This window comes from Mus pahari, chromosome 22 (assembly GCF_900095145.1).
Source record: "Mus pahari chromosome 22, PAHARI_EIJ_v1.1, whole genome shotgun sequence".
Classification (NCBI taxonomy): Eukaryota; Metazoa; Chordata; class Mammalia; order Rodentia; family Muridae; genus Mus; species Mus pahari.
Genome location: NC_034611.1, coordinates 4,947,229 through 4,972,617, shown reverse-complemented (window position 1 = coordinate 4,972,617; position 25,389 = coordinate 4,947,229). Strand labels below are relative to the sequence as shown.

The 25,389-nt window shown below is 42.4% G+C and overlaps 1 protein-coding gene across 4 annotated transcripts in view; it reads left to right on the top strand.

The window, feature by feature from the left end:
* Sulf1 (sulfatase 1) overlaps positions 1 to 25,389 on the top strand; it is a 163,119-nt gene that overhangs the window by 26,504 nt on the left and 111,226 nt on the right. Inside the window, exons 1-2 of one of the 4 annotated variants that reach the window (XM_021221955.2) lie at positions 719 to 1,079; positions 10,349 to 10,443. The exons of 1 other annotated variant lie outside the window; for it this stretch is intronic. The gene's annotated coding sequence lies outside the window, so the exon portion shown is untranslated. Of the gene's footprint in view, positions 1 to 718; positions 1,080 to 10,348; positions 10,444 to 25,389 lie in introns of those variants that run through there. 2 more of the 4 variants (XM_021221957.1, XM_029533299.1) reach the window with 2 other exon arrangements.

Here is a 25,389-nt window from a genome sequence, read left to right as displayed (position 1 = left end):
CCTGTTAAATTCACCTGTTGAGAGTGATTCATTTTCTAAGATGCTGCTGGGTAGGTGATACTGGAGGGGAGCACTGGAAGGGAAAAAATACTGTGCAAACACAAACTGTGAGCTTTAAGTGACAGGATAGGAGTCTTCACACCAGGACGGAATGCTAAGAGCAGGCAAGGGTAATAATAATCTTAAAGAAAATACAACAACAAGCTAAGAGATGGGGACCGTGGCAGGGAACTTTCTCAGGGAACTCGGGGGGGGGGGGTGCTCTTACAGAGGAAAGAGCAGAGACCCAGACAAGTTTCAAACAACTGCACAGAGCACAGAAGATTCCCTGCAAACCACCATTAGGAAAAGGAGACCAGGAATAACGAGAACAGAGCAGGGTCCGGGTTTAAGAATGATCAGTGTTTACTAAGTACTTGGCCTCGGGAATGCCTGGTTTTCCAAAACCCACATCTTCCTCATCCGTTCCTTCCTGCCACAGCTAGCTACTGTACTGGGTGCTCCAAGTGCCAGAACCGCATGCCTGGAAACCCTCCCCGCCCCCTCCCCTCCCAGCCGGCCAGCTGCAACTCAGTTTGTTTGCAGAGGTTTGCATACTCCTATTGGGTTGCCTGTTGGGTTGTTTTTTTTTTTTTTTTCCAGTCAGTTCAGCAGTGTCCCGAAATTCACCCCCAGTGGAACTTGTGCCTCTGCTCCTCCTCTTCTTGGAACTGCCTTTTGTTTGTCTGGCAGAGCTGGGTCTATGGGGGTGTGTGATGATAATAATACGCCGGGCTTATATAACTGCATCTTGCAAGCACTTCGCAGACAGTCCCTAATGAATCTTGGAAACTGGTATCAGGTCGGGCAGTTTTATCTGCAAGTTGGAAATCCGAGGCCCAGAGGCCAGGAGAGAGGGCAGCTGGGATCAGAGGCCAAGCCTCCCTCCCTGGCTCCTGGAGCCCTGCAGAGGTCAGGACGATAAGGAACAATGACTCTCCCATTCTGGAGGAGGAAGGAAGTCCCTGCTGCCACCTAATCTCTGCTCCTCTGCTTCTTCCCGAGCCTTTTCTCTAGAGAAGACTTTCAAGGCGACTTTTGTAAGTATGATGATCTACTTTTGCTAGAAAGAAGACAGGTGTCCCTTTCTGCCTCGTTCAGTTTATGTTTTTGCGATCCTACCCCTACATGAGATGCTTAGAAAACGTGTCTCTGGCCAAAGTTCACCACCCTCCCAGTTTGGGCTCTCCTAAAAAATACTAGAAGAGAAAAAGATTTCAGACGATAATTCACTTGACAAAAATAACACCCGGAAGAAGTTCTTAGACGGACCAGTGCATTTTAGTCTAGCCTAGCCTGGCTCCATGCAGGCTGGCTCAAAGCCCTCACAGGAAGGAACCTAGTACTCACTTGGTGTGTTGGGCAATGCAGAGATTGTAACTGTCTTCATGTTCAGTTTCTCTGTTTTGTCTACTCACAATTTCAGGTAAATATAATTGCTTGATGTTTCTTTTTATACTATGAAATAAACTTTCACACGAGGCTTGAAACTTTTTTGCTGGCTTCTGTAAACTGTAACAAACACGGTGACTTCAGTGGGCACTTTAGCCTTCATTAATTTTTTTTCAATGTAGACCAAATGGTTCAATATTAAAGACGCATGGACAAAAGCAACTTAAGTGCTGGCAAAGTCCAGAGCCAAATTATTAAACTTGCTCTCCATAAAGAAGGCAGCATTCGTGAACTATTCAGCTCGGGGATGTGATATGTGGCTTTTAGATGTCACCTCTCTCCAACCCTGTAGAGCAACAGAAGTGAGGTGCACCCTCTGAACAGGTAGAACTGCTGTTGCTAACTGAAGGCCCTGGGAATAAAGTTCTGTTGGAGGTAATTGTATAATTTGCATCGGTAAAGCCATGACTGTATCTCCTCATATCATGAGAAATGGAAAATTATTATTACTTCCTACTGTTTTGTGAAAGAAAACTTAGAAATCTATAAGGATGCCTAAGGTTGAATGCTCTAAGCATTGTGATTAATCCACTAAGCTGTCATTTGCTGCATTAGACAGACTTGTGTCCTGTATAAGAGTTGTGTGTGTGTGTGTATGTGTGTGTGTGTGTGTGTGTGTGTGTGTGTTTTATATGCAAAATGGACCAAATAGAAAAATTCTTTATCAAGTTTTAAAATTTTTCTTTAAGTCAGATATGGTGGATTGCCTGCAATTTCAGCGTTCAGAAAACTGAGGCAGGAGGATCATGAGTTCAGGACAAGCTGAAGAGACGACACAGAAAGAGCTTGTCACAGGAAAAAAATGCAAAGGCAAATATGTAAATTATTTAAATTAAATTTAAAAATCTTATTTAATTTATATTTCTACTTCAAATTATCTGTGACTATCATGAAATTGTAAGATACAATGGATGCTGAGCCCTAGTTATCCTACCTTTAAGTTTGAATGGAATCCATCAACATTCTACATCGGGGTCTATAAAGACCAACCCTGTCATCTCAACCTTAGCCTCAGTTAGAGCAGAGGGGACACAGACAGAGAAGATCCAGATAGGAGTTTGTGTCACTGTCACCTGAGGGCCAGCAGTAAGATAAAGCAGCAGCAAGACCTCTATGAAATGAGACAAAACTCCACATCCCCAGGGGATGAGTGTTGGAAAGACGGAAAGGAAGTAATATAGGAAAGTATCTAGTGCAGGAAGAAATGCAGAGAAGTATTCATAGCAAGGAAATCATACAAAAAGAGTATTCAGCAAGGAAGTAATATTATAAGTACCCAGCACGGGAAGTAATGTAATATAGAAAAGTATCTAGCATGTAGTTTGAACACTGCACTATTTTAGTACATTTGGTGCTTTCCTATTTGTTCTTGCTTTCATCTATTTTTAAGATTTATCTTTATTTATATGTGTGCCTTTGCACCTCCTAGAGCTAGAGTTACAAGTGATTATGAAATACCTGATGTAGATGCTGGGATTTGAACTTAGGTCCTTTGGAAGAGCGAGCAGTAAGTGCTCCTTCCAAAGTATTGAGCCATTTCTCTAGCTCCTGCTCTCGTCTTTTATTTCACTTTTACTATGGATAGATGGCATGCTGTGTTAAGCGGTAGCAATCCTCAGGTGTGTAAAATGTCTTGTCTTGGAAGAGTTGTTCTGAGGAACAGATCAAAACAACAGATAATCCCATAATAGTTAGGTTTTTTTTTTGTTTTGTTTTTTTGGTTTTTTTTTTAACCTGAAAAGGAATTGTGTTCAGGATTGAGAGAAGATGCCCAATTCAGACTGTTACTTCTGCCTGAGGAACTCAGGAACTTTCACAAGGTGATGGTGATGGGCTGGGCTTCAAACAATAAGCAGCGGATGGGAAGAACTTTCCAGAAAGGAAGAGCACTAATGAACGGTACAGAGGGGTAGACTAGTCTATGAACTAGTTATGGACTAGTTATTGAATCCAAGAGAGATATGTCAGTACAGTGTTAATTCTAGTGAGGCACACACCCATAGACTAGCTTCTGATCTACAGTTTATAGTGCCACCAGTATGTATTATGAAGACAATGAGATTTGCACGTATTATTACTTTATGTGCATTGGTATTTTGCCTGCATATATCAGGAAAGGTACCAGATACCCCATAATTGGTGCTACAGACAGTTGTAAGCTGCCATGTAGGGGCTGGGAATTGAACTGGGGTCCTCTGGAAGAGCAGCCAGTGTTCTTAACTGACTGAGCCATCTCTCCAGCCTCTGATAGTGTTGATTCCTCTGGCTGCTGTTCCTGCAGCAAACCCAGGTCAATGATGGAAGCCTCTGTGGTCCAGAACCCCTACTCCTCTATGTCCACTATTTGGGGGTCTGCTTTTCACTCAAAGAAGAGACAAAAGAATTTTTGTAGAGCTGGGAAATGGAAAGCAGATGTGACTCATAGTTTAGAAATATTCTTGCTTATTTGTATTCACAGTACGGGGGATGAAGTCTAGGACCTTCGAAATGCTAGGCAAGGACTCCACCCCAGAACTACACCCCGAGTCCTAGAAAGATTTTGTCTGTGTCTCCTATTGACCATATGAAGTATGGGCTGTGCAAAGGCCAGTGAGTAGAACTCTGCAAACTAGGAGAACTGAGAAGTGATCATTGAGATCAAATGGGAGGTGCTTAGGCCCGGGCTGTGAAGGCGGACAACAGACTAAGATTCCAGACATGTTTCGAAGGTATAATATTCATAGCGTGGGCCTGGATGAACAGAATGAAGGGACAGAAAATTTGTAGTGTGGTTTCAGATGTAGGCAATTGTGTAGCTAGCTAGAGGAGGACGCAATGGAGCAAAAGAAGATGCAAGCAGAGAATAGAGTCCACTAACATTGGCAGTGTCGTTAGTAATGAATTGTACCATTGAATAAGGATAGAGGTGTGTGTGTGTGTGTGTGTGTGTGTGTGTGTGTGTGTGTGTGTGTGTGTGTGTGTACCAGAGGACATCCTGGGTTGTTTGTCTTCCTCAGCCACTGACTGCATCCACCTTGTTTTGTTTTGTTTTATTTTGGAGACAAAGTCTCTCACTGGGACCTGGGACTCACCAGTTAGGCTAAGCTGGCTAGCCAATCAGCTCCTGGGATCCTCCCAGCACTGGTAGTACAGGCTCATACCATTGCCATGCTTGGCTTTTTATTCTGGAGCCTGGAGAGTGATGCCAGGTGCTCACACCCAAATGGCAATGCACTTTGTTGGCTGAGCTATCTCTCCTGCTTCATCTCAAAAACAGCTTTTTAAGAGTATGAAATTAACAGACGTTCCTCTCTATGTAATGTTGAGTAGGAAGGTAAAGACTAAGCCCTCTTATGTGTTAATGTTCGCAAGAAAGATATGTGTATCCTGGCTCACTGGGTTTGCTGCTTGACTATTGGGCCCTGCTGTCTGTCTGATGGATTGTGTTCTCATTAACTTCACCAGAGGAAGGCCATGTCTAACTGACCTTAGTTCAGCCTTAAAGGAGAGAATGTTCGCTTTCACCTCACCATCAGCACTGAGCAGAGTGGAGCACTTTCTGGAGCATCATATATTCAAGATTTGGTGCTATTTGCCCATCCAAAAGAAGGCCTCTCCGTAGGTGGTTTGCACTTGGAGGAGGCACCCCAAGACCAAAGCTTGTATTTCATTACCTGGACCCAAAGAGGAGTGCAACCACTTCTCCTGAATTCCACCAGCCAGGTCAAGCCACTCCTCAGTAAAGTGTGCGAGTACAGAGGAGGGACTGGTGACCTTTATAATTGACTTCTTTAAGGACTTATTATTTAAGTATGTGTATATGGGGAGAGGCAGATGACGCCAGAGTTCTTGGAATCATTTGGGATAGTTAGCAGGTGGTTATAGCTGCTTAGGAGGGAGATGAGAACAGAACTCAGGTCTTCTGTAAGAGCACCGAGGACTTACTAGGCCATCCTTCCAGCTGCGGCAGTTGGAAGGCAATTTAAGATTTTAGGCAAACAGAAAGGCCTGCTTAACAGACAGGAAGCTGAGACTTTTTCCAATCTTGGGTTCTGATTACTTGATAACCTTGGGTTTCTCAAACACGTTGACCCTTCCTGTGCTCAGCACTTAATCTTCTATGACAAAGCATCTCGGATTTCCTGGATTTCTGAGCTCTTGCCCCACATGAACATGGCAGAGTAAATGCCATTGATTATGAAAGAGACTTAGCCCCAGACATTGTGGCTCGACTTGTAAACTGGTATGCTATTTCCTCTCAGTAGGTGAACTGTTTAAGCACTGATTTTAAAGGGATTTCTACCTCTAACATAAAATTTTTAAAAAATCATTTCTTAGATGGTATTTGATTATAATCTAAATCTGGGCTGATGGGTCATTCCAACCTCCCAGTGACTAAAGCTTTGAAAATTATCTTTGACTTTTGGGGGAGTTAGGGGATGGGATTGAAACCAAACTTTACAAATGTTTGACAAGTGCTCTGTCATGAAGTTGTGCCTCACTCTGTCTGATTTTTGATATGATGGAAATGTTCCACTTTTTACCAGAATGACTTATTATTGCATGGTGGGAAGAAGACTCTAAGGCTAGATGTGCAGCTGTGGAAGATATTTGCCTAGCATGAGTGACCTCTACTCTCAGCATGTCATATGCATATGGGCACATACGTGGATATGGGTGCACAGACACACACACAGAGAATCTAATTAAAAATTAAAAAAATAATGAACAAATATAAGACCAATGACATATATCTTCAGTTCCAGTACTTGAGAGGCTGAGGTATTGTGGACCCCAGGTTAGCCTGGGTTAAGTAGAAATTATCAGGCCAACCTAGACTCTACAACAAGACTTTATCTTTTTAAAAAATGAAGAAAAGTGAAGGGAGCAGGAAGGATGAAGGGAAGCAGGGAAAGAGAAAGGCAGGAAGATTGTCATGAGGTAAATAGTGAATTCCAGGCCAGCCTGGGCTACAGAATAAAAACCTACCACACACTCCTGAAATGAAGAGAAAGGGAAAACAAATAGAGAATGATAAGGAGAAAGACGTTGGGTGTGCTGATTTATGGCTCTAATTCCAGCACTTGGGAAATTGAGGCTGGGGAATTTCTGTGAATTCTTGACTATGAATTCTGTGCTGCATAGTAAAATTCCAGATAAGCCTGCTCTATGGATTAAGGCTCTGCCTTACCTCTCCCATAACAAAGAAAAGGGTTGAGGGGAAGGGGAGGAAAGAAAGATAATGTTGGAGATTCTCGAAGGCACAAGGAGGGATAGAAAGAAAGGGCCGTTTAGTGTGTGGTACCAACCGGTCCACAGAGAGACCATGCAGGCAGCAAAGGTTTCCTAAACTACTAGTGAGCCCTCCGTGATTGCTCTGGGTATGGCATGCTGGCATGGTCTCCTCCATGCGCTTGCCTCTGTAGCGTCAGAAGCACAGATGACCTCACACACCGAGTGCGGAGGGTGCTTACAGGCTCTGTGGAAAGCTGGACGCTCCTCAACTCTCTCTTGGGTTTGGCTTCTGAAGTTCTCATGTTTTCTTGTCTCATGTCACTGTATCTGAAGTAATCCTCTCACGTGAACACACACTCACCATGCCAGGATTTCTGTGGTTTGGTGCAATTTTCTACTGAGGCCATTTTTGGCATTTAGACCATCCTTCAGGGAAAGCAGTTTGCAACTACTTTCCAGGGTCAAAGGATCCAGGGAAGAATGTTCTTCAGCAGCAAGACTGAGCCACTAACGAGAGACAACAAAAGGACATCTACCTGCATAAGGAGAACCCCCACTGAGCCATTTCTAATTGTGTCTGTGCAGTGTGCAAAGAAAGCAAAGTCTAAAACAGCTTCCAAAACAAAAATAATGTCCATCACCAACACAGCATTCCACTAACCTCCCACCAAAGCCTGGGGGCTTAAGGATATTTCTCTACAGTAAAATCTGATGAGTTGGTGAAGCTGGGAAACCAGAAACGCTCTGTTTCTGAATACCTGACACTCGGGACAAGAAAAGAGCAGAGTTCAGTCACCTAGTTCTGCACCAGGGACTCAAAAGTACAGTGACACAAATTGGCTGACCCAAGCTCGGCAGCTAGAAAACTAACTTCTACTTCTCTGAAGATTACCAGTAGGTAAAAGTCTGATACTCCTCAGTGGATGGCAACTTCTAATCAACTGGCATATATGCCCATCCCTTACAGAATTTAGGACCAAGATTTCAGAAGTCTTTCATGTCTCACCTATCACATCATTCTAGGATCATAACAACAGACTCATGAACACAGGTACAAACACGCACACACACATGCATACCTCATACAGCACTTGAGTCTTGAGCCAAGTGATTGCTAATAGAAACTGTCTAACTTTGGAAAAATAAATGGCAAGCGTCTCAAATCAAGACTACCCACTTTCACAGTCGGCCAAGCACTAATTCTTAATTTTACATCTTTCCAAAAACGGTTTGCTTTTATTTTATGTGTCTGAGGTTTCTGCCTGCATGTATTTTCATGCACCATCTGTGAGCAGTGATGACCAAGGCCAAGAAAGAACACTGGATCCCCTAGCACTGCAGTTATAGACAACTTTGCACCAGCACGTGGGTGCTTGGGATTGAATTCAGGTTCTCTGCAGAAGCAGCCAGTGACAGGAAGTGCTGAGCCATCTCTGCAGCCACTAATTTTATAGTTTTTAATACTATTTAAATTGGTTATTTTTTTTTTAACCAAATGTGAACAAACTCTAAGCCAAACCAAGGATCAATATGCAGTTCAGATCCTAACTGCTTGAGTTTATGGTGATGATCAGTTACCATCCTGCAGTTACCAGAGCTACACACTGTGGCAAGAGGGTAAGATGGAGATGCAGCCTATGTATGACCTAGCCCTCCATGAACAATCTTCAAAGCTGACAGAAGAGACAAGGCAATAACAGAGCGCTATATTACACCTCAGGTTCTATGTGCTAATAGGAACAAGTGAAAATAGAGGTTGTCAAAAGGGAATCTGTGCTGGTGCAAGGGATGTGGAATAGAGAAAAGAAGGCATTTTAGGCCAGGAACAGCAAACATAAAACATGGAAGAAGGAAGATACTGGGTGCTTTGAATGAATGAATGAATGAATGAATGAATGAGTGAGTGAATAAATGAATGTATGGCCCAAATAGGCTCATATGTTTGAATACTGTGTCTCAAGTTTACAAAACTGTTTTGGATGTATGGCCTTATTAGAGGAGCTCTAAATACAGTCTTAGGGACAATGTTGAGGTTTCAAAAGACTTACTTCCTGGCATCTCTTCCTGTGCCCTTCTTGTGGACCAGGATGTGAATTCTTAGCTGTTGCCACTACAGTGTCTTTGCTCAGTTGTCATGGACTCCAACTCTCTGAAACTGTAAGTGAATTAAAGTTTTTCTCTAATGACTCGTCTTGGTCATGGTGTCTTATCATAGCAATAGAAAAGTACTAAGACAAGAAGCTGAGGAACTGGTGCCAAGGAGATCTTTAGTCACATCTTACCCTGGACAACTGGTCTGAAAGCCTTACCTTGGTTTACGTTACCAGACAAAATTATCAAAGCTGGGGTACAGGTGTCATGTCTGTAACCTCAGTGTTTATACACCTAAGACAAGACAGTTGATGAGAGCTCAAGGCCACCCAGTTGGCATAGTGAGTTCTGGCCAGCCTGAACTACAGAATGATACTCTACTGCGGCTCTCCATTTCCTCGGTGGTCACTGGCCACCAGTCAGTGTTTCCATGTTTCTGCCTCTCACTGCTGGGGTATCAGAACACTGCTCAGGGAGGTGAAACACAGAGGTGCTAGGCTACTTTCCTTTCTCCCTGTTGGGGTGTCGGACTTGTGAGACAAAGCCATACTGCTCTTCAAAAGGGTCGAGGCTGATAACTCGCTCCATGTTACATAACCAGAAAGTGTTATCACCTGGGATCCCACCATCCTCCCACAGAAGTGTCAGAAAACATGAAGGTAATCTTGGTGTTGTACTATGCCAACCTGACCACAGCCAGCATCCTACATCACAGCAGAGAGTGGATGCTTACTGCTCTGAGGGTGGAGCCTGAAACTGCTCACATTTAACCAGGGCAAGAGGATGCAGGTCTGTGGAGGCAAAGAATCTGCACCCATAGCCTCTGGGGGTCGGTCCCTATGTTTACACCAACATACAATTGCACTCACCTATGGGAAAGTAAAAAAGCAAGCTCTACATAAAATCTCTCTTTAATACTCTTTAATACTATTGTTTTCATGAGAAAAAGACTTGAAAGGCGCAGGACATATTGAATTATTAAATGATGTGACATTTTCCTATTCTATCCTATTATTTCCTCATCTGACCTGTACATTGTATATATGGACCATGTACGTGTTAGAGTGTGATGCGAAATGCTTCCTGAAAGACACCAAAGCCAGAGCTGCTTCTCAGGTGAAGTGGCTACATTTATGGTAGACACACTTCCACCTGCTGTAAGTGCACAGTGGAAACAAGCTGAACCTCTTGTAAAGGCGCGCTGTGCTACTCATCAAATAACAGCTCTGAAAAGAGTCTATGATTCAGCGCGTTTTCCCACAACCTGAAATTAGACGTCCCTCAACTTTTAAATGTGGGACACACTGTAAATCTTTTAAAAAAAGGAACTCTCCTTTATTGAATGTATGAAACAGAAGCAAAGAATAATATGAAATGGTACTAATGGAAGCCAAAATGGAAGCTTCTAGAACAGGGCTGAATTACCCAGTATGTTTCAAAGAATTAATGTATGGTTGTTAGAAGATTACGCCTAATGATACTCTCCTTTGGATCCTGTGAAAGGGTGACATCTGAGAGATGAGAGAAATTGCTGGTTTGTTCTCCGTCACAGGTGCTGAGGGCCAGCCGCCATCAGCCTAAGAAGGTGAATTTGGCAAATGACATGAAGATTCTTCAAGGGAGAATCATTGCAGGGAATCTTCAAAGGTATTTTTATCAAAGCTTTGTCTCTTAACTAATTGAAACAGGGCCTACCTGGGCGCTGTGTGCCACTTTGGATAAGGGTTAGGGATGTTTAAGAGCTAATGGGAATCAGAACCCGTGGTCCAATCCATTCCTATGCCATTCCCCATCTTGGTGGAGAGAACCAAGAGAGGTCTCAAAGGTAGCAGAGTCATGTCTTTGATATCAGTCCTCAGGTGTGCCACCAACAGTGCATAATGAATAGGACTCTAAAGAGATGCACACGACTTAACATCAGATGGTGTTCAAAAACTAGGTAGATTTCTGCTTCTCAAGAGTCAAGAAATGAATGGCAGGCCAGCCAGCCACCTCAGCCATCCCTGGGTTCTGCAATGTCAGGAGTGCAGAGATGTCACCCGTCCTGTCCACAGCTTGTCTTCATCCTTTCTTATTCGCAGTACCTAGAGACTGTGGGGAGCTGCCACAGCAACTAGACATTGGTCTGGAGAACACACTGAGGAGGTGGATTTCCAGGAGTCTACACTCCAATGAGTTGTTCCTCAGATGTCCAATTCAACCCCAGCCCTAGCTTATGCTTTTGGTCTCAGATTTCTCCTCTTTAGCATTCTTCATCCTTTGTTTGGTTTTCCTTCAAAGGCTTGCATTGAGCCAGGTTGTCTTGGAAACAGTCCTCTAATCACTAGAAAGTCCATGAATCTCACACAGGAAGAGAAAACGAAACAAAGTCTTCCATTCTGTCTCAATTTCAGGTCTGTCTTCTGAGGGGAATTTATATTCCATTTCCCTATATATGACAAGTGAAAGGGGAATGACTGGAAGGTTCTTGGTACCCAGGGTGACTCGAGTGTCTTAGTATTCAATCTCAGACAATTGCCATCAATTTCTCTGTCTGGGACATCACTATGTCAGCCAACCTACTCCACCTGTCACCTGCAAGTCTGCAAGTAGAGTAAACAGAAAGTGAAGTTGTTAGAAAGGAGCCCTCCTTATGTCAAAGCTGGCAGCAGCTGGGAAAGGTCGCCCAGGCCTGCAATCCCAGGATCCTAAAAGATGAAGAAACATTGTATCCAGAGTGCTAGGCGAGCCAGGGCTAGCTGGCAACACTTGGTCTCAAGAAAAGCAAATGCCGCTGCATACAGGAGGAAGTCATTCCCAAACAGAAAAACCCATGCTTTCTCCTAAGGCACATGCATACGAGAAACTTCTCTCCCCCATCTCTTTGTGAACCACGAGGCCAATGTGTCTGGGTTTCTCTGAGACCAAGGCTGCTGTCCGGTATGATGCCACTGAAAATAAACGACAGAGGAGATGAAAACCTCCCAGTCAAGCACTGCTTTCCTGAGCCTGCTCCCCCATAGCATCTTAGGCTGTCCCATATTATGAAATGGACATGTTTCTGGAATTCTATTGCTTTTTCTGAGCAGTGACTTCTCATTTCACACTTTCCTCTCTTTAATGAGAAATTCTCCCCTTTAAGTCTCATACTCTTTTTGGTTTTCAGCATTTGTTTGTTTGTTTTGTTTTGTTTTGTTTTATGAGGAAGTAGATTGTTTTCTTTACTACCTGGTCAGAGTCCTTTGCTCAACTTTAACGTGCAGAACACATATTTCTCAGCAACCTGCCAGCTCCCTGCAGAGCTGGTTTCAATCTCCTTTTTCTATCTTTGGAGAGAAAAATTCAAACATCAGGTCTGACTGGCTGTCCCTCCTGAGCCACATCTGCCTTCATATGCTTGATTCTCCTGTGCAGAGAGTTTTGTAGAAAGAAATAGGTTCCGTTAGAGTAGGTCTGGACAACTGGGAACATTTTACTGACATGTGGCCTCAGAATTGTAGCCTGTGTCATTTTCTTTGCTTCTTTATTCATGCCATCATTGGAAAATGGCCCTTTCCTTACAGTTGTGGAGCATTAAGAACTACTTGTTCAGAATAGGGAGATGCCTAAGCCTCTAGAAGGACTTGCCTCTGAAGCCTAATGCATGAGTTTGATCCCCAAAACCATGTAAATGTGAAAGAGGCCAGTCCACAAAGTTGGCCTCACACCTGAAGCATAAGGTTTAATACATGTGTACATACAAACGCAAATGCACACAAACACACACACACACATGCACATGCACGTGCATACACATAAGCACAGCCACACACACACACATGTGTGTGTGTGTGTGTGTGTGTGTGTACACCTGCACATGCACACACACACACACACACACACACACAAACCACTTGGACTGGGAACATAGCTAGAACACATTCCTAGTGTGAACAAGGCCTCCGTTCATTCTCCAGAATCACTAAGTAAATCTGCTTCCCTTAGAAGTTCTCTTTACGTCCAAAATACATAACTCGACCAACAGAACCAGGAGAGGCTGTAGGCAGACCTCAGGTTAGGAGGTCCTAACTTGGTGTGCTAGTTACTTAGCTTCCTATGGTATCATTCTTGACAGGAACAACCTAAGGGAGGGCAGGTTATCTTGACTCACAGTTTCAGGGCTGTCATGGCAAGGCACAGTGGCAGCAGTGGCTTTGTCTGTGGGGGGTGAGAACCCACAGAATAACTCATTCACTTCTGGGCAGTTCAGGAAGAGTGTTTGGGTGAAACTAGAAGCAGATATCACCTTCAAGGGTCTGTTCCTAGTGGCCTATATCAACTGTTGGGCCTTGTGATCTAAGTGTTCTACAAGCCTCTCAGACAACATCGGCAGTTTGGGTCAAGTGTTCAAACCCACGGGTCTATGAAGGACATTTCACACTTTAACTTCTTAAGCTGGGTTGCCTGAAGACAAGGGGGTACTTGCGGTACTACACGGATGTGTCTTTCCAGCCCCTAGAAAGCTGGCTTTTGTTCTAAGGACAGATAAATTGCAATGTGAAAGTCACCAAGAGAACACTGAGAACTGTCTCAGGACACTTGGGAACTGTAGGATTAACATAGAAAGTACTCTCATGTGGGAAGAGGTTGTTAACTTTCATTGAGCACAGTTCCCCTCAGAATAGAAATGGATGGTATTGTCCCTCCTGTGCTCGGCCAAGGCACTGTTGGACAAGGTTGGGAACACCTAGGTGGGTTAGCGCATAATAATGGCTATGATGTCTGTGAGGAAATGAAGGCCTTGTGTACCCTGTTGGGGACTGCTTGTTTTTGTTTTGAGACAGGGTCTCTCATAGTACAGGCTGGCACCAAACTCACTATGTAGCCTTACATTTCTGACCTTGCTACTTACACCTCCCAAGGGTTGAGATTTTAGGGCTACTAAACCCAATTTTAAAGTTGTGAGGATTGAACCCAGGGCTTTGTGCATGTTGGAAAGCACTACATCTGCAGTCTGGAAGACACCTAACTGGAATGGAAAAGTAAAACTATATTTTGTTCTATTTACTTTGTGTGTGTGTGTCTGTGTGTGTGTGTGTGTGTGTGTGTGTGTGTGTGTGTGTGGTGTGTTCACATACACATGTAGGAGTCAGTTCTCTCCTTTTATCATGTGGGTCTTGGAGAGCAAAATCTGGTTCTCAGGCTTGACAATAAGTGTTGCATCTCATTGAACCACTGTGCCACCAAGGGAGAATTTTTTTTTTTAATTTTTCATTATCTCTCTCTGTGTGTGTGTGAGAGAGAGACAGACAGACAGACAGACAGACAGACAGACAGATACAAAGACAAGAAACACGAGGAGATAGAGTCAGAGACAGAGACAGAAAGAGACAGAGGGTATTTATGGGCACCACATGGGTAAATGGAGGTCAGAGGGTATTAGCTCCCTTGGAACTGGGGTTACAGACAGTGCCTTAATAAAGGTTTCCATTGCTGTGAACAGACACCATGGCCAAGGCACCTCTTATAAAGGACAATTTTTAACTGAGGCTGGCTGACAGGTTCAGAGGTTCAGTCCATTCACCACACGGCAGGAAACATGGCATTGTTCAGGCAGACACTGTGCTAGAGCAGAAGCTGAGAGCTCTGCATCTTGATCTGAAGACCACTAGAAGAACACTAACTTACAGGGAGCTAAGAGGAGAGTCTCGAAACCTATGTCCACAGTGACCAACTCCAACAAGACCACACCTCCTAATAAGGCCAAGCATCCTTACAGACAGCTTTGAGCCGTCACATGGATGCTGAGAACCAAGCCTACGTCTGTGAAAGGAGCATCACACACTTAATCACTGAGTCCTTTCTCCTCCTCCAGGGTGGAAATTGTCCTCATAAGCATGCCTCCGTGCTTCGACACTTCAGTCTATATGATATTTCAAATCAAATATAATATGTTAATTTATATTCAGGTGAGTTTAAAGTTGTTCATCACCTGCACTACTGAACCACATCTTTTCTAAAAGGATGTATTTGAGGCAGACCCTAAACACTGCTAAAATCTTAGTATCCAATAAGCATTTATGGCAATGCACACTGTGGACTCGTGTCTTATGAGGAATCTTTCTCTGAGCATTTCTCATTAAAGAAGGCAACTGAATGCTAATACTCATTAAAAGTATACATTAGCCGGGCGTGGTGGCGCACGCCTTTAATCTCAGCACTTGGGAGGCAGAGGCAGGTGGATTTCTGAGTTCGAAGCCAGCCTGGTCTACAAAGTGAGTTCCAGGACAACCAGAGCTACACAGAGAAACCCTGTCTCGAAAAACAAAAAACAAAACAAAATAAAAAAGAAATTTTTAAAAAAAGTATACACTAATTGTTAGACAGCATAATAGCTGACTACTATGAAATTTTAAAAAGCTTTAAAGGAAAACAAAAATTGCACACAACTCAAATGCATCAGTTTTTTTCTGTGTTCATACACATTTAGTATAATCATGGAAAATTTCCACAGTGTGGCTGCTTTTTAGTTTGATCTATTTGCTTTTAGTTGTTACCATGCTGGGGAATAAAATTCTGCCCAGCCACTCTACTTCCTCCAAACTCAGCAATTCTACATGGTAGTGTATAGTATCTCCTAGAACTATACTACACACATGGGAAATAGAGGGTTTTATTCTGATTGACTTTCTCTTGGTAACAAACATCTTATAATAGTTAGCACATTACCTTCTTAGTACTCCCTGGCTTGTGCGTAAGCTCTCTTCCGTGGGCTGGGACACGTAAGGTGCTGTTGATTTTTATGAAACAACATTGCAGAAGCACAGTAAGTAGGCAGTCTATGTGGTTGGCTGCAGTCCAGTGCCGGTTTTTTATTTAAACACGTCCTATGCATTGTCCTTTCACCCTTTTGAGGCTAAAAGACTTTGACATGTGTCTCCAGTCAAAATCTATGCAAGGAACAAGGGTTGGTAAGGCAATGTCGCTCATACTTGTACATAGTTAAGGAGGTCCCTTCAGAGAGGACACCATCAAATCTAGTGAGTTTGGGGGGTCTGCTGGGTTTTGTTTGCTGTGCTGAGGATGTAATTTGAAGGCCGATCTCTCGACTCTGGACTCCACTTGCAGTCTGGTGAGTTTGTGTTTAAAGAATATAGCAGGTACCAATGGGATGAGAACCACGGGTCCATCAGCTTGTACCATCTCTTGCTGGCATAACTTCTATTCTCATTTAGTCATGACCTGTCCCAGCATGAAACAAGGCTACTGCACAACAGCTCTGGCTACCAATAGAGCAGTGTTTTGTTTTACAGGAGGGCAAAGCCCACCCCAGGGACATTGATGGTCATAGGAAGCCCCCCTCTCTGCTCTTGCGATAATGATGCATTCAGATGGGAAGTTAGCAGGAAAAGGGCTATTTCCCCTGTTGTGAGAATGTAGTGCAATTATGTTTGGGATTGCAAGACATTCACAAGTAACTATCAAGGAAAAAAGAATGGGATGATGTCATTCTTTGCCAGGACAATCGCTGAAATGAAATCAGGTCACACAACAATGGTCTTATTCTGTGGTTGAAGCCGAAAGTTTTTAGAACAGATTCCTGTCCTGTGGTATTTCTCAGAAACAATCGCAGAGCTGCTGTTCACATGATCCTGTCTCCCCCTCAACCCTGGAGGCAGGGGGGAAAAAGCAGAATCTTTCCATCCAGTGGAAATAACCCACACTCACTCTAATCACTTGTTTAAGTTCACTATGGCACAGTTCAATCAAAAAGTGTCTTGATTCTTTCTTACAATACATGTTCTGTAAGGAAACAATACAGTAGCATGGCTTGGTACCAGAACCTGTGAGTTAAATCAGTATTACTTCTTGTAGGGGAATTCTAACACACTCAAGTTAAGAAAGAAGGTATTCCTCTGTGCACCCTTTCAGGAAGTTACTTTCTGAAAAGAAGTACTGCCCTGTGCCCTGATCCATTTGATTTGTGTTGACTGATCCTGTGTTCCTAATTCCAGCGGCAGGTATACTGAATGTCTTCTCTCTGAATACTATATTTCTTCTCTCAGGAATGGCCTAACTTGACCTCATTTATCTGCTTAAATTTCACAAGAGTGCATGATAATTACAAGTGAATGGTATACTTTCGAAGAAGCCATCCACAGAATAATTAGGCAGAAAGGTCATATCTGTTGTCTCTGCATTAATAGAGCTTCAAAGAAACTTGCCATTGGCAAGCCTTTTTCTACTAAGAGAATTGGAATACAATATGCAGGCTCTTTACAGAAACATCTGCACTTTGGAGACTTGTAGAAAATGCTCATTTTTGGTAAACCAGTTGTCTTCAAGGACATACATACATCCAGAATTCATGTCTTTCTCTTAGACTATGCGAAAATGTAAAGCAAAAATAATGCCATGAGAATTCACATTTATCTCCTTATTGTGTTCTTGAATTACTAGGGAGTCTGATCTTTTATCTAAGGTATATGACACATGGGTTTGAAACCCTTTTTGGCTACTGCTACTAAAATACAAAGAAGAGTATTTAGATAGAGTTCTGCAGGGGCAGATTCTAAAATAAACAATAATTTCTACCACCCTTATTTAGAAATGAAAGGTAGATTAGGTAAAGGGTGTTTAGAAAGGAGAATTAATTTTTTAAAAACTAATTTTATTTTTATTAGTCTGTATGTGTGTTCAGATGAGCAGAAAGGCCAGAACGTGGAATAGATTCCCTAACCTAGAGCTGTAGGTGGTTGAGAGCCCTCTGATACTGGTGCAGAGAACTAAACTCAGGTCTTCTGCAAGAGCATCCAATACTTTTAATTGCTGAACCTTCTCTCCAGCCCCGGGGCAGTTATTTTACACTTAAAAGTAAATAAATATTTCTGAACAAACTGTCAGCACTGTCATAAGCTTCCAAATTTCCATTTTCCTTCCTTTCTACTTCCTATCTAAGGATACCTTAGCTCCTTGTCTGTGTACACTAGCATTTAAAATACGCATGTCTTTTTAAGCAAACCTATTTATAAAGCAGGTAACTTTTTTTTTTACAAAACTGGCATATTACAATGAGATTCACAATTAAATTAAATTTCAAAGCTATTAACTTTTATGCATTTTATCAATAAGGGAGTTAAGTGAGTTGATGGGTTTTTTTGTATACTACAGAGAGAGTGGGAGGGAGAAGAAAAAAACCTAAATGCCCCAGGCATTTAATTAATTAGGTCTGTCCACATCCTACAGTTCATAGGAAGTTCGTCCAGCCAGAGGTGCATATGTGTTGGTGTTTAATACTGGAATGGCAGCCATTCCCAGTAGCCAGTGCTGTGCTGTAGAAATTCCAGGGGTTTGTCTCATGACAAGAACATGGAGCTAAGAAGCCAGAGCTAAGATGCTGGCTGTGGTGTTAGGCACCCAGCCCATAACTTTCTAGGGAATTAGAATGGACTTGTCTCATTTTTCCCTCACTGGGACGTCGTAAATAAAGAATGCAAAAGCACTTTAGGGGGAAACAGCCATAGGAAGCCACTCAAACATAACCTCCTGCTGTTGTAATCCAGAAAGACTAAGATAAGACATCCCGTGGAATCACTGCTTCCCATCAGGCCGCGCTGTTCCCAGCACCTTCTTCTCCCTCATTACTCTTTTAGCACAATGTCTATCTGCCCGTAAACAAATCCCAATGTGTGTTTTCGATGGTTGGCACGTATTCAAAATGGTTTGGCCAAGAAGAAAAGCTGTAGAATCCCCAGGGTTTCAACTCCATGTTCAGTGCTAGAAAACTGTAAGTCAATGTAAAACACAGCGAAGACCATTTGTGAGTGTTAGCATTGGAAGCAAAGAGAATTAGTGAGAACATAATGTGGTCAAAGTTGTTGGTGTTTAGCTAAGGGCTGGGTCCAAAACCCAGACAATTAGAAAGAAGACAGTGACCAAACCAGCTCCCAGGGGAGGTTTCTGCTGCTTTTGACGCTGATTGGCTCCTGTCGTGCACTAAAATGGTTGAGAGACTGTCATTAATGGGATCTTTCAGACAGAAGCCAGGTATAACCCCCAACTCAGAAGTGACATCTACAGCTTGCTGTCTGTGTGTGTCATGGACTGCTTTCTCTCCAGGGAAATGTTCAGTTGTCCTGTTAGCCTTTCCCACACTCAAGCATTAATTTATAGAAGAACTTCTCTCAAGTATGGGGTCTCAGGGTAGTAGTGCTGAAATGTCCCTTCTGGAGAAAAACAGGAATGTAGTTAACATTTCTCATTCGGAAGTCCATCTGATTTAAAGAATTTTCTCCCCAGGTGTGGAAATGTTAAGACAGAGATCATATGGCATGACTTGTGAATACACGTATGAGCACCCCTTCTAGCAGTTACTAACCCCTCAAGGTGACAGACAATAGTTCTGACTATACAAACATGGGGCTTTTGTTAAGCAGCAACTGAAAGCCGGCAGCCATTGCAGTCGATCTGGCTGTAACCACTGAAGTGTTGGCTTTTGCAGACGTCTAAAAATGCTGCCCACTTAGGTGGCCTTTGAAGAACTTTTCCTACCAGAGGGAGACTTAGGGGTTATCACCAACAAAGGTGTCCGCCTTGAAATGCAAATCCTTCTCATTATCCCTCATTTACACTGATCTGTGAGCAAGATGAACAGAGAGATTAGGAATACAGATTTCCACCTGGTTTGGAGCCCCTGCTGTTATCTAACTGTGACTTCATTTCTCTATTATGAGTCAGTTGGGAAAGTCTTCCAAAACGTACTTGCTGAAAGTCTCAGTCATGTCCTCACTGGGGGGCTCAGAGATGGGGAGTGGCTGCATCATGAGTGAGTTCCTGGACAGCCAGGGCTACACAGAGAAACCCTGTCTTGAGAAACAAAACAAAACAAACACAAAGAGCCTCTACTTCTGCTATGGGCTCACCCGGTCAACTTCTGTTTCTTCATTCCTCCTGTTGGTCAGCTCAGTCATCTTGGTTCTGGTAGGAGAGAAGGGTACAAGGTTGCTAAATATTGTAAGAGCATGCATAGGGGAAAAAAAAAAAAAAATATATATATATATATATATATATATATATATATATATATCAGTAATTATCCAAAATCTTTGTGTTGTTTAGATTTTAGAATAGTTACATACTTAATGTGATCTTACAGATGAGACCCATCTAAACACAAAATGCATTTACATGTCATGTGAACCTTGAACACAGCCTGATGGCAGTCTCATACAATGTCTCCCATAACTCTGTCCAGGAGATGATTGGTTATATTTCTGTTTGTTGTGCAGTGTAGGTACTAAAAGTAGAAAATTCTGGATTTTAAATTTATCAAAAGCTCTGGTGTGCAAGTTTTGCTTACGGCATTCACTAAACTGCCCTCACCATGTTTGTGGCTACTTGAGCCTTTGAAGGACTTTTCCAATAACTCTTCCTTCAAATATTTATCCATTCCCTCCACTTTCTCCCAGATGGCCACTACCTGTGTGTCACCATGGTTGATACTAAAATCACCCACCACCCTAGTTGCTGAGACAGAATTCACATTCGGCTTCATTGTTGTGGTTTTTTTCCAGTTAGTATTTCTGTTTATTTGGTTTTGATTCTGTTGGGTTTTTTTTTTTTTTAACACTTGCCATTACTTCCTTATTCCTTATTAGTTATTATTTTTTCTTAAAATATGTTGCAGTTAGAGGCAGGGCATCACTACATATCCCTGGCTGGCCTGGAACTCACTATATAGACCTCACTGCCCTCGAACTCGTATAAATGCCTGTCTGTGCCTCCCTAATGCTGGGATTAAAGGCCATGACTAGCTTCCTTAAAATTTGTGAACAGGGGCTGGAGAGATGATTCAGCAATTAAGAGAATCTTCCTGAGGTCCTGAATTCAGTTCCCAGCAACCACATAGTGACTCACAACCATCTATAATGGGATCTAATGCCCTCTTTGGCGTGCAGGTGTACATACAGATAGAGTACTCATGCGTATTAAACAAACAAACAAACATATCTTTTTTTAAAAAAAATTCTGAACAGATATGTAATTTGTAAGTATAAGCCTTCATAGGCTAATTATATCTTTTCTATTCATTTCCCCCAAACACTAGAGCTTTCCAGCCAGCAAGCACCCCGCCCCTGAGTTAAGTCCTAAACCTTTTTGTTCCTTTCCTTTCGTTCTGTCTTCTTTTCCTTGGGTGTTTGGAATTGGAGACAGGGCTTCACACATGTTCACACTACTCACCACTGAGCTTCGTTTTTATCTTTCCCAGCCCTTTTAAATTTCGGTTCTAGACAAGACCTCACTATGGCTCAGGCTAGACTTGGGCTTCGGAATCTCCAGCTTCCAAATCCTGCGTAGCTGGGGTTATAGGCCGACAGACACAGCATCTTTTTCATTCCCACATCTCTGTTGACTCCACCAAGTAACCTTCAGCCAGACCCATCATTTTCTGTTCATCCCCACTGGGCACTGAGATCCTTACAGGTAGTGATGGACTCTCACTGAGATCTGCATTGCCAGTGAGGGACTGAGGCTTCAGCACATGACACACATTATAGGAAATATTGAATGAAGGAATGAATAACAGTTGTTAAAGATATCTGTAATGGTTAAGGTCTGAACATTTAGAGGAGACTGATAAAGGCCTATGTGTTTTTGTAACATTTGCCGGTTTTCAGCAATGGAGAAATCAAGTGAGAAACCAGATCCACATAAGCTAGATCTCAGTGCTGGAGCTGAACTGGTTCTGTGCTGAGCTTAGTCCCCTGCATAACTTTAGAATTTTACCCAAAAGGAAGAAGACAGCATGTTTCCTTCCAGAGTCTACAGGACAATGATGATAAGACGCTGGGGAACAGAATGTCTGCCTTCAAGGGTTTCTGTGTATGAACAGTAGGATTAGAATTTCTAGAGCCTTCACAAGTACTCTGGTGGCTTTTAAATTTAAACATGATTGTCTTTTGGACTGCCTGTCTTGCACCTTCCTATATCAAAAAGTTAACTCAAAAGGAAAGATGGTTAAATTGCCATGAACGACAGGAAATGTCCTCTGATTCCATGTTCAAGGTTTTTTCCTAAAAATCTTTTCTTTAAGGATTTATTTGATTTTATTTTGTGTGTATGAGTGTTTGCCTGAATGCATGCATATGCACCACATGTATATCTTGTGTCCTTGAAGGCCAGAGTAGGGCATCAGCATGCCCTAGAACTAAGGGGTGCAGAGAACTGAACCCAGGTCCTCTGGAAGAGCAGCCAATGTCCTTAACCCTTGCCTGAGGCATCTCTCCAGCCCCTCTAACGTCTTAATTCAATATCTTGAAAAGGGGTATAATATGAAATATTATTCATAAATGAAAAATGTGAGACTTATAGAAGTCTCTTAAAAATTGTCGATGTTAAAAATCTCTATGTTGGCTACACCTTTTACCTAGCATAGCTTCAGTTTAGTTCTAAAGGGTCCCAAAAATTAAGAAGTAGTCCAACTGTATAACACAGAAACACACACTGTCTACTTTGTAGTTTAAATCTGGTTCTTACAATATTGTTATTATCAATATTATACAGTCTTTTAGTCTTTTAATATTTAATCTTCCTTTACATCTACAACAGTGGTTCTCAACCTTCCTAATGCTGTAACCCTTTAATATAGTTCCTCATACTGCAGTAATACACCTCCCAAATTATAATTATTTTGTTGCTACTTCATAACTGTAATTTTGCAGCTATTATGAATTGTAATGTAAAAATCTGATCTGCGACTCCAGGAATCCACAAGTTGTAGACCGTTGATCTACAGGATTCTCAAAATCAACTGTCCCTTTTCCTTCTATATTTCTAATCTCTTTAAGTTAATGGCAGTATTTTAGGTAAGAAAGTCTGCCCTGAGTATGATGTCCAGTCTCGGTTTGTTCTACTAGTTGGCTTTGGCAAGTCACCCTTTACCTCAGTTCTTTGATTACAGAACCCATGTGGAAATGATATCTTGACCTCAGCATGCATGTTGAGGACCCCAGCAATTTTAACAGTAGAACAAAAACCTAGTTCGTTATTGTGGTAAATGTTTCAATGTAGTGACTATTCTGTTTCATGGCAGACTGAGATGATGTTAAAAGAGCAGAGATGTTAAGTTGGTTGTTGAAAAACTGTTTAAAACTATGGGTTTAGTTTCACTTTGTTTTTTGATTGTTTTTTTTTTTTTTTTTCCAAACATTCTCCCCTTGGTTTACATTGCCCAGTTAAGAATTCAAAAGGAAGCCTTTGCCAAAGCCTCAGGTTCCACCTGGTTTGGGGGTGAAGCCACATGAAGCCTCTGCATTTTGAATACTTTCCATTTGAAAAGAGCTACCAGCCAGGGTTCTCTTTCAGGCCAGGCCAGGCTTCCAGGAACCCTGGCCAAGGCTTTAGATAAACCTGCTGGAGGTTGTGATTTTATATCAGATCCTCAAATGAGGCCACTCATCTAGGTCCACCTTTGAAAAGCTGCCATTGTAATGTCCCCAGAGTGCGTATAGCCATTCCTAAAGGGTGAGGTGGACTGACACCTTGGAGTGTAATGGGGGGAGAATTTTTCAGCCACTTGGCATTCGTTCACTCTAATTGGGAAAGCAGACAGGCTGGGTAGTAGAGGCTCTGGTGTCAGGCAAAGTATTTGAGGAAGGAATTTCTTTTGATGTCTCAACAAAAAAGATTTTCAAGTAAATAGCTTAGAGACCTATTTAATTCTTTTTTTTTTTCCTTTGTTTCTTCCTTTACTTAAGCATTCATGAATGCAACCAATATTCACCGAGCATTCCTATGGGCCAGGTGTGTTTTAAATGCCTGTCACTGTGGCAACACCTGAGCGGATCAGCTCAGGAAAACGCTTTGTTTGCGCTGTGTCAGGAGAGTGCTACAAGTGTGTGGCAGAGAAGACTGTTCACTTCATGGACGAGACAGGGATCTCAATATTCCCTTCAAAGGCAGGCCACCAATATCTGTCTTCCACTAGCCTTACTGCCCAAAGGTTTCACTACCTCCTGGGAACCCCAGAGGTGGTCAACAAAGCCTTCAGTGAAAGACCTGTTTGGGCACATCTAAGAATCAAACTATGAAACCAATCAGGATGCCAATTTCAGCCTTCAAGAGGCCAGTGCAGGAGGCTCACAAATTCAAATGTGAGCCTGAGCTACATAATAAGACACACTATAAAATACAAAACAAACAAACAAAAATAAAAAATAATCAAACTATAGAATATGCCATGCCTCATCCTAAGAATTTGAAATGTATCAGCGAGCAAACTTAGAGACCTAGAACTCTGTGGATATCATGTTCTAGTAAGAGGAGGAAGGTAATCTACTCGTTTCTACCAAGTCTATATAGTCTATTAGAACAGAGAGCAAAATGAGCAATTAGATACATTGCAATACTAAAAAGGAAGGTTTGCTGAGAAAAGGTTTGAATTTGAAGGACATAGAGAAATCGAAGCTGGGAATCAAAACTAACGTGAAAAGCCCACCATAAGAAGTAGTCTGGTGCAATATGGGAACCACAGAGAGTCTGTGATAGCTAACTGGAATCAGTGCAAAACAGTGTCAGGAAATGACATCAGAGTCGCCGCAGGCCAACACATGACCCATAGGCCACGGGAAGATTAGGGCTATTTCTCTGGAAGAAAGGGAAACCATTATTGAAGTTCATATAAAGGAATAGTGCTTTCTGACTTATTTTTCCAAAGGTTCTCTTTGCCATGCTGGAAGCAGACGGTAGATGAACAACAGCAACAAGAAGAGACTTACTACAAGGCTATTAAAATAGATGAGAGAAGCTTCAGAAATAGACACCAGCTATTAATAAAGGAAGAGCCACCAGTATTACCTAATCAGTTGGATATCAAATGTGAAAAGCATTTGGAGAGAGGAGGAGGGACAAAGGGAAGAGGAATGGAAAGAGGGATGGAGGGACTTACCTCAGCAGTTCAGTGGTTTCAGTTATTGAGTTGGGAATGTCTATTAGTCCTCCAATCAGAAATATCTTTAGGCATCTAGATCTACAGTCATTGGAAATCATTAGCACGGTGTCCACAGTGATGGGTTTAGAGAGAGAAGGTCTGTCGGCTTCTCCCTGTAGCATCTGTCATTCAGAGGTAGAAGAGAAGAGAGATGGAGCTGGGTGTGGGGAAGAAACAAGCCTGCCATCTCAGTGCTGAGGAGGCTGAGGAAGGAAACTATGAGCTCAAAGATAGCCTGGGCTCAAAACACTGTAAGCAAGGCACAGTGTAGAGGGGAGTCAATAGAAGTGCAAGGTAAAATGAAGCACAGAAGCAAAGACAACATATGGCAGCTCTCACAAGGATTTTGTTGTCAGTAAAAGTGGGACAAGAGTGTTAGTATTTTTAAGAGGTGGGACTAGAGTGGTGGCTCAGCAATTAAGAGCCCCTGTTAAGAACACATCCTGTGGAAGTTCAGATCCCACAATAAAAATAAATCTTAAAAAAAAAAATTAGAGAAATCGCAGCAAGCTTAGCATGTTTATACAGGGATGGGAATGGCGTGGGTTTTTTGTTTGTTTGTTTGTTTTGAGACAGGGTTTCTCTGTATAGCCCTGGCTGTCCTGGAACTCACTCTGTAGACCAGGCTGGCCTCGAACTCAGAAATC